The 9,105-nt window shown below is 46.6% G+C and overlaps 1 non-coding gene across 1 annotated transcript; it reads left to right on the top strand.

The window, feature by feature from the left end:
• The first annotated feature begins 1,703 nt into the window (after positions 1-1,703).
• Trnae-uuc lies at positions 1,704-1,775 on the top strand. Its single transcript has one exon. It is a non-coding gene; the product is annotated as a tRNA-Glu (tRNA).
• Positions 1,776-9,105: the final 7,330 nt, after the last annotated feature.

Below are 9,105 nucleotides of genomic sequence, written 5' to 3'. Positions count from 1 at the left end.
GGAAGAGACAACAAAATGGTGAGACAAAGGACAAAGGGTGAATCAATGCAACTGCCATACTTACAGGACACTGGAAATGAACTTTACAACTTGGGGGGAAAAGGGATGGGGGAAGGGAGAAAACAAGGGAGAGGGCAACACTGTTCAACAGAAACCTTACGTATGTGACTGTAACCCCTCTGTACCTCACCTTACAATAAAATAAATACTATTAAAATATCATTATCAACATGAGGGCCTATAAAATTGCAAAGGACACATGAAATCTCTGGCCTCCCCAAACTAACAAGTGTTGAGGCAAGGGCTTCGGGAGATAAGGTTGGTTTGCTAGATGTTCTTTGTTGTTCCAAAGCAGGTGCTTTCAGAAGGGAAGCAGCTGTGTCACTGATTAAAACACAAAACAAATGAGACTGCTCAAAGACAGTAGAGAGAAGACTGGGTGCTTGGCTCAGGTGGTAGAGTGTATGCACAATAAGCACCAGGCCTGGCGTTCAAACCCCAGTAACACCCAGAAAAAGTATCAAAAGAAGCATATGAAGTGACTACAAGACCTACCTCATAGCTATACCATTAGTATTAAACGCATCTGATATGCATAGTAGGCTTGCAGTCAGTTTTCCCTTGTCATTCTGTTGGATTATATACACTCTGTGGCCATCATGAATGCAGTTAACTTGGGGCTCTCAGCACCCCGTCCTTGCTGATGAACGTCACACTGAAGCCTTCGCCACAGTCAGAGGGACCTTTTAAGTCCCCATCAGAGTCAGGAGAGGTGCCAGGAGAGATTTGAGATTTTCAATAGGGGAAGTGTCTGCCGCAGGCAGAGCCAACCGCTCAGCTCAAGCTGGAGCCTCAGCAACCCCACACTGGCCACCCCCAACTGGCTCTTTGTGCTGCCCCTGTCCAAACACGACGCTGGGCTAGGGCACCTCCTGCTGCCGGGGAGCTGCTCTGCGCACCGCCGGGCACCCCCACCCGTCGCCAATGAATGTGTGCAGTGAGGACCGCGCTCAGTGCTGGGTGTTGGGAACTCCATTGACAGACCACCCCAGCCAGCTTTCAGTGACACGAATCCAGCCTTCAGCCGTTGAGCCAACGGAATCTGGAATGTTCCAGGCCCGTCTTCATTCCGGTTTCTGTTTCTTTACAGAGACCTGGGTGGTGTGTGTGTGGCCAGCCTCGATACCGAGTGCGGAGGGGACAGAGGGGGGGGAGGGCGGGAGGGGGGACGGTGGGGAGGAGTGGGAAGGAGGGGAGGGGGGCGGGGAGGGCGCCCCTCGCGCAGGCTGGGTGGGGGGCACCAGCCGGTCACCCTGGCCTCCCTGGCCGAGGTTTTAGGGCTTCTCCAGCGCGTTCCTGCTTCAGAACCCTCTTAACTCCACACACCGGGTCTCCGATGCTCTGCAGGAGTTCGAGGTGGGAAGCACCAACAGTGGTCCGCCCAACCTAGCGTCCACGTGGTCCGTACCGCCGACAGGCCAATAAAGAACACAAAAGGCGAGGGTGTAGGCCCGGGGAGAGTTCAAGGGGCTCGGTACGGGTGGAGGGAACTGAGCGTGGAGCGGAAAGGGTTAAGCCGCAGATGACGCGCACGCGCAGGAGGAGGTTTCGAGCTGGCGGTGGGCGGGACTAGACCAGGTTGGAGGAGCGGAAGCTGGCGAGAGAGACTCAATTTGCCTAAGCGTCTCACTGAGCTCGTCGTCTCCCACATGGTCTAGCGGTTAGGATTCCTGGTTTTCACCCAGGCGGCCCGGGTTCGACTCCCGGTGTGGGAACGCTACCTTTTTAACACTTGAACAGGAAAAGGCGAGTTTTTAGAAAAAGTTACAATCCTTCCCGAGAGCGGCCAGACGCCCGCGCCGGAGGCGCCCGGAGGCTGCGCCGGGGAGCGTGCTGCGGCCTCCGTCAGCTCCTGCCAGCTCCCCCAGCTGCCGCAGGCATGGCCGACCGGGCTGTGAAGTCCAGGCGAAGTGTGCTGGAATCCCAGCAGGTAAAAGCGAGCCGTTTCTTGCTCACGGCCCTTCACCTGCTACAGGGAACGTGGAGCCAGTGTCCGAAGGTGCTCCCGTTTAAAAGTGAGCGATGCGACTTGGGGACACGTGCAGGCTGAGCCACTGCTGCTGAGCCTTGGCTCGGAAGGGAGCAGGGTTTGCCGGAAAGGCCCCGACGGGCCTGCGGTGCGGCGATCTGCATGCGGCCCTCGCCGTTCCGGCGGCTGGAGGAGAAGGAGGAAGAGAATGGGGTTGTTACACATACCCCCGCTTCCCCTCCCCAAACCCCGAGCTTCCAGAATTCATGTGCTATCCCACGACAGGTAGAACCACAGTCTTCTCTGTGACAGTTGCTCGGGGTCCCCCCAGTGAGTGCTTTGTGGGCTCCAGCCCTTTATGGTGCCGCCTCTCCAGACTGGCGAAAGCCTCTGGAGGCCTGGTGTCCTTCTCAGGCCGCTACCCCGCTCTGAACTCCGAAAAGTGCCTCTGAAAAGGACACTGGCGTCCGTGTGACTTCGAAGTTTGCTCTGTCAAAAGCTCTGAGTGTCAAGGACACAAAGGCCATCTTCATGAAGAAGGTGTGAGGCAAGCTCCATGTGATTCACAAGTCCTGATGCAGAGCCAGGAGGAGAAGTTGGCCAACCATCAGGTGTTCTGTCTCTATTGAACCAAGCAGGGAAGAATTGATTAGAAAATACAAAAAAATCCTTAAACATAATAGGCATTATTTATTCAGCTTTTAGGAATGAGGCTAAGTATTTTATACACCTTTTTCAATGTAGCCCTTATTTCATTGTTAGGTAATATCATCACCCCTGTAACAGGACCTGGTAGGAGCTTGATGACACACTGGTAGCAGAGTGTTCAATAAAAAGAATTTTAAGGGTTTTTTTTAGAGTGTAGGAGAGCAAGGGGAAACAGCCCTCAGGGCTCTGGGGCAGCAAAGGTCGCTGGCTGCCACGATGGTCAGAACTGCCAGTCAGGAGCTGTGTGGTTTTTGTTTTAAAACTTGCTACTTTCAAATGGTGGGTGCAACTCCATTCAAATGAAACCTATCACATCTACCCATCATTCATTTTCACAAAATACATTTTTGGTCTCTTGGATTTTTCAAAGCTCTTCTTTAAATGCTTGTAATATTCAAGGGGCTCAAGCTCCTAAAGTATTTAATGCATTCAGAGTTTTCACTTTGTGGAGAGGTGGTTATTTAAGTTCGTTTTTTATTTGTTTGCTTTTTGTGCCAGTACTGGGGTTTGAATTCAAGGCCTGCATGCTGTCCCTGAGCTTTTTTGCTCAAGTCTAGCATTCTACCACTTGAGCCATAGCTCCACTTCCAGATTTTTTTTTTTTTTTGGAGTTAATTGAAGATAAGAGTCTCACAGAGTTTCTTTCCCTGACTGGCTTCAAACCATGATCCTCAGATTTAGCCTCTTGTGTGTCTATGATTTCAGGTGTGAGCCACTGGCACCCACCCAGTGATTTAAGTTCCATTTGGCATTTTTGTGACCTTTCATTTTTTGCAGAATCTTCTGCCATAATTTTCATTAATCATCATAATTTTCATTAATTATCTTCATCATCATTTCTCTAGAGTATTGGAATTTTTGAGCTGTAAAGGCTCTTGGCATTATTTAACTGAACCTTTATTTTGCCCATGAAAAGTCTATTTTTTTCTGCTCTGATTGTCGCAGGTTGCACTTTAGATTTGCTATAACAAATGAAGAAAAAAGTTCAAAAATGTGCAGCAGCTTCATTGATTTGATCTTTAACAAAGTCTGAATGGCTGTCTTGCCAGCACAGTGTCAAAGAGATGCAAGGCCCTCATGACAAAAGAACAGGATACACAGGTCCTTCCTGTAAATGTCCCTCTTCTTCTAAAGCTGTGTATCCTAGAGCTCTACCCTGATGACTTTCTCTAAACCTGATCACTCCCGAAGCCAAACATCTACACAAGGTGGTCCTGTTAATAGCGGGGATTATGTAACACATGAATCCTTGGGGGATACTTCAAACTACAGCAGATTATATACTAAAAATATTGAATTTATGCATATTTGACTACAGAGATGAGGGGTTTTTGTTTTGTTTTGTTTTGCTGGTCCCAGGGCTTGACCTCTGGGCCTGGGCACTATCCCTAAGGTTTTGTGCTCAAGGATAGTGTTCCTCAAGTGGGGTGTGTGTGTGTGTGTGTGTGTGTGTGTGTGTGTGTGTGTGTGTGTGTGTGTGTGTGTGTGTGTGTGTTTAATTGGAGATAAGAGTCTCATGGACTTTGCCCAGGTTGGCTTCAAACTACGATCCACAGATCTCAGTCTCCTGAGTAGCTAGGATTATAGGTGTGAGCCACCAGTGCCCAGCCAGAGATGAGTTTTAAAGTCTTTTGTATTTTACTTTGGATCAGTGTTCACAGTATAGTTACTGTACACAGAAGTACTCTTTCTGTTTGAGAGAGATTTTTTTTCAGTTTACCACATAAACATTTCTAGTGAGTGGAGAACTAAATTGATTTGGGGCACTTGAACTAACCATATGTCTCCATGCCTTGTTCTGCACACAGCTATAAACTCTAAGCTATAAACTCTGCGTGAAGATTGCTTTTAACCCTTCAGCAAGCAGACTTACACTCATATACATTCCTGTGTATGTGTTCTCAGAGCATGTCGAATGTTGCATATGAACATCCTAAATAATTGTAACATGGAAATTTCATATTATTCCAGGGAAGGGAAGGCAGGTATGATTTGTAGCTTACCCACTTTCTAAATCTGAATAGTTTGGAAAAACACTGAATACTTGGAAAATCACTGGAACAAATGATCCCCAAATCAATTTGCAAACACCTAGAAGACCACAGAGCACTGGATAATTATCCCCTATTACTTGGTGAAAAAGCTGATCTGATGAATCTAATTTCCTTTTGTCAGAATGACAGGTATGGAGGATGGGTGAGCAGTTAGGATGGTTTATACTGGGATTTTTCAACCTTGTTCTGTACTCCTTAGAAAAATGTAGGTAAGAGGATTCCTATGGCCAGGGACACCTTTGAGGAAAGCGGGAGGTTTAGCTCCACACAATTGTATGACTTAAAATCAATATGCACAAGGGGACCTCTTCTTCCTTCCAAGACTCCACTGCCCTATTCCTTTATTAATATTTTTTTCAGGGGGGGGGACCTGGGGCTTGAACTCAGGGCCTGGGCACTGTCCCTGAGTCTCTTTTATGCTCAAGACTAGCACTCTACCACTTGAACCACAGCACCACTTCTGGCCTTTTCTGTTTATGTGGTACTGAGGAATGGAACCCAGGGCTCCATGTATGCTACGCAAGCACTCTACCACTAAGCCACCTTCCCAGCCCATTGTTTTTTTTTTTTTAATTTTAAACTTACTTTTATTTAGATGACCTGCAGACCCTCTACTACTTCAGTCATTCTACAAACCCTATTTGTGTTGGTTATTGTTTGAGATAGGGTCTTACTTTATGCCCTAGCAAACCAGGTCTTCCCCTATTTGGGTTTCCCTTGCACAGGCTGACTGCCAACTTCTAGCCTCTGATTTCTGCCTATCCCATAGCTTGGATGACAGGCTTGAGCCACCAGGCCCAACTACATTCCTCATTTTCTTTTCTTTTAAAATTGTTATAAAGGTGATAAACAGAGCAGTTATGTTTACATGTCAGGCAAACAGTACACTTCTTTTGGGACATTTCTTTTTTCCACTCTCAGTTTTCCCCTCCCATCTCACCCACAAGTTGTATAGTTCATTTTCAACATATCATCTAGTGAGTACCACTGCTTTATTTTTTCACCCTCTGTCCCTCCATTTTTGTCCCGCTTACCTCTCAAAGACAGTTTAAGGAACAAACAAGACAAAAAGAAAAAAGAAGACAGCAACAAAGAACAAAACCTCTTGTCAGTCCTCATTTTTAAAGTATTACCCAGGCTCTTCTGGTACAAGTTACTGGCGTCCCTCACCCCACCACCTAGCCTTTCTAGCTCACTTTCCACTGCCTGTCACATGCAGGGCTGACCTGCGTTGCTCTTTTCCATCACCTTTCGGCTTGCTGAGGGATTTAGACCTGTACTCACAACATACTTTCTCCCTCTTTGCTCTACATTAATGAAATCATCCTAGATGTAATTTCTTTTTTTTTTTTTTTGTCGGTTGTGGGGGCTGAACTCTGGGCCTGGGCGCTGTCCCTCAGCTCTTTAGCTCAAGGCTAGCACTCTACCACTTGAGCCACAGAACCACTTCTGGCTTTTTTCTGCTTATGTGGTGCTGAGGAACTGAACCTAGGGCTTCATGCATGCAAGGCAAGCACTCTACCACTGAGCCACCTTCCCAGCCCTCCTATATGTAATTTCATACTGTTTTTTTTTAATTTGCTGTGTTTGCTCATTTTTCCTGCACCAGAAACACTCATGTGCTTCCTCTATCTGTATCATATTCATCTTTGAAGTCTCAATTTAATCATCACATCCTTCAGGAAGCTTCTTTTAGGACAGGATAGGTTTGTTTTGTTTTATTTGTTTTGCAGTATGGGGTTTGGAATCAAGGCCTAGTGCTTACTGGGGGTGAGGGTGGGAGTGGGGAGCAGGGCTGTGATTTACCACTTAAGCCATGCCACCATCACCCATTGTATGCTTAGGTTTTCTTCAGGTAGGATCTCATGTTTTGGCTTGATAGGTATGGGTCTAACTAACTTTTTGCCTGGACTGGCCTCGAACACTAATCCTCACAATCTGTCTCCTGAGTCATTGGAATTATAAGCATGAATCATCAAACTTTCCCTAAGATCATGTTCTTTATATTTTCTTTCTTGTTTCCCTCCCTCCCTACCTTTCCTCCCTCCCTCTCTCCCTCCCTCCTTCCTTCCTTCCTTCCTTCCTTCCTTTCTTCCTTCCTTTCTTTCTTTCTTTTTCTTTCTCTTTCCTTCCTTCTTTCCTTTCTTTCTTTTTCTTTCTTTCTTTCCTTCCTCCTTATTTTCTTTCTCCTTCCCTCCCTCCCTCCCTCCCTCCTTCCTTCCTTCCTTCTTTCCTTCCTTCCTTTCTTTCATTTTCTACTCATTGCACCTGGAGGAGAGAGAATTGGTGATGGCCACAAGCTATGTGTGAATAGGCAAGTGCTCAGGGCATCCGCTCAAGCAAAGCCTGAGACCTACTGGCTATAGTGGCTATAGTTGTCACTTTGACCTAGGAGCAAGAGGCAGTGCCAGAGAGGGGTGAGGAGGAGTTGGAGGGAATAGGTCTTCTTTGAGGCCTAAAGCATGTGTGGCTAGCTGTCACAACATACTCTGAATCTTAAAATGGAGACAGTGATCCTTAGGGATTTCTGTCGCTAAGAATTATAGGTAAGATTGAGTGATCACACCTGTTAGGAATTCCCTTGGGAACTCAAAAGCACACTCGTGGAATTGGAAGGAAGCTGTGGGTGGTTAGTGGGGACTTGTCAGCATGTTGCCTTGTGGGATTGACAGCAGCCCTGAGGAGCGCACCTTGTTATCAGAGGACCCCCTTGGTGGATGGGGTTTTGGCTACATCGGCCCATCTGCATCCAGTAACATCACCCTGTGTCCTGGCTTTGCTCTTTCCACATGGTCAGCAAGTCTGTGTGGCAAAAGCAGGTGAGCCCAGCATTCACTTCTGGCGGCTTCTCCAGCCAGGGATATTTTCTCTTCTAAACTCTATTAGGGGGACTTGAGGTGGGGTGGAACAGGGCAGGAGATTTTTGTAAGCCTCGAATATGCTCATTGAATCCAAGGAAGGAACAGTGAACTTGACAGTGATCAGAAGCTGGAGTAATTTTCCATAACCTGTGTTCGTTGATGTCCTGATTGGGGTTAATGGATTCAAGGGGAGGTGGAGAGCGCAACACACTGAGGGAAGTGAAGGAGGAATAATCAGAATTTGGCAACAGCTTGGTGGTGGGGCGTGAAGGGAAGGGATGATTTGTTGACAAGCCCAAAGATGATAAGCATCCCCAGAGAGACAGAGAAGTGGGGCAGAGAGAATGAGATTTGTCTCTTCTGACAAATTTGAGTCACTGCAGGGCTATCTAAATGGAGCAACTAAGAGGACAGGAAATCCAGGCTGGAACACCTGTGAAAGCAGACACCAATGGGGAGGTTGTAATTGCTAGGCAAAAGAGGAGGCTCAGGTGTTTTCCGGCTGAACAGTTCTGGCTGTGGCAAGTAGAATGGAGACTGAGCTGAGTGTGTGCACAGGCAGGTGTGAGAGGGTGCTTTGTGAATCTGGCCTGTGCGGGACCACTACTCTACAGGACTATCTCTTGTTCATGACCTCCACACCCACAGTGGCAGGAGTTGCAGAGAAGAGAACTCTTAGTGCCACACATGGCTTCAAAGGCGTCCTTTCTCATCACACTCATTGTAGATTCAGTCATTGTTCTGGTTGTTTTTGTCAGATGGCAGGGAAATGTCTTCAGGAAGGTGTACGCTTTTCTAATTTGTGCAAAAGTGCTATATGAGCCAGCAGGGATTCATGGCTGCTTGTTAAAGCTATTAAAAATAAATCTTGGTCAATTAAGACTAAAAATTTCCAGTCTTTTCTGATCTTGTTACATTGAATGAAGAATCTATCAAAGACCTTGACTCCTCAAAGACCCAGTGGTAGTTTTACCCACTGGATATTTTGATGTCGGTACATAGGTTTTTGTGTAGTCTACGTGGATTCCGGGAGGCACTGGGAGGAAGAATTGGTACAAGTTTGTCACACCAAGGACCATACCCGAATTTGTTGTTTTCATCTGGTAATTCCATTTCCTCCCTAAGAAGGGCAAAGATATAGATAGCTTTATAAACAGGACTTTATAGCATTATTTTAATTAAGATATTCATAAAAGCTTGGAGCCTATAATACTAGTTACTTTTGAGGCTGAAGTCTGAGGGTTGAATGAGATTCAAAGTGAGTCCAGGCAGTTAATTCTGAGACTCTTACCTCCAATTAACCAGCAAAAATCTGGAAGTGGAGGTGTAGCTCAAGTGGTAGAGTGCCAGCCTTGAGTAAGAAAGAAGACTGCGAGGCCCCAAGTTCAAGCCCCATCACTGGCACCAAAATATTTACATATTAGATATATTCAAAATGATAAAAGAACTCAAG

The sequence above is a fragment of the Dipodomys ordii genome, unplaced genomic scaffold (assembly GCF_000151885.1).
Source record: "Dipodomys ordii isolate 6190 unplaced genomic scaffold, Dord_2.0 Scaffold1, whole genome shotgun sequence".
NCBI lineage: Eukaryota > Metazoa > Chordata > Mammalia > Rodentia > Heteromyidae > Dipodomys > Dipodomys ordii.
Note: the sequence above shows the minus strand (reverse complement) of the source record. Positions and strands in the feature narration are given on the sequence as shown.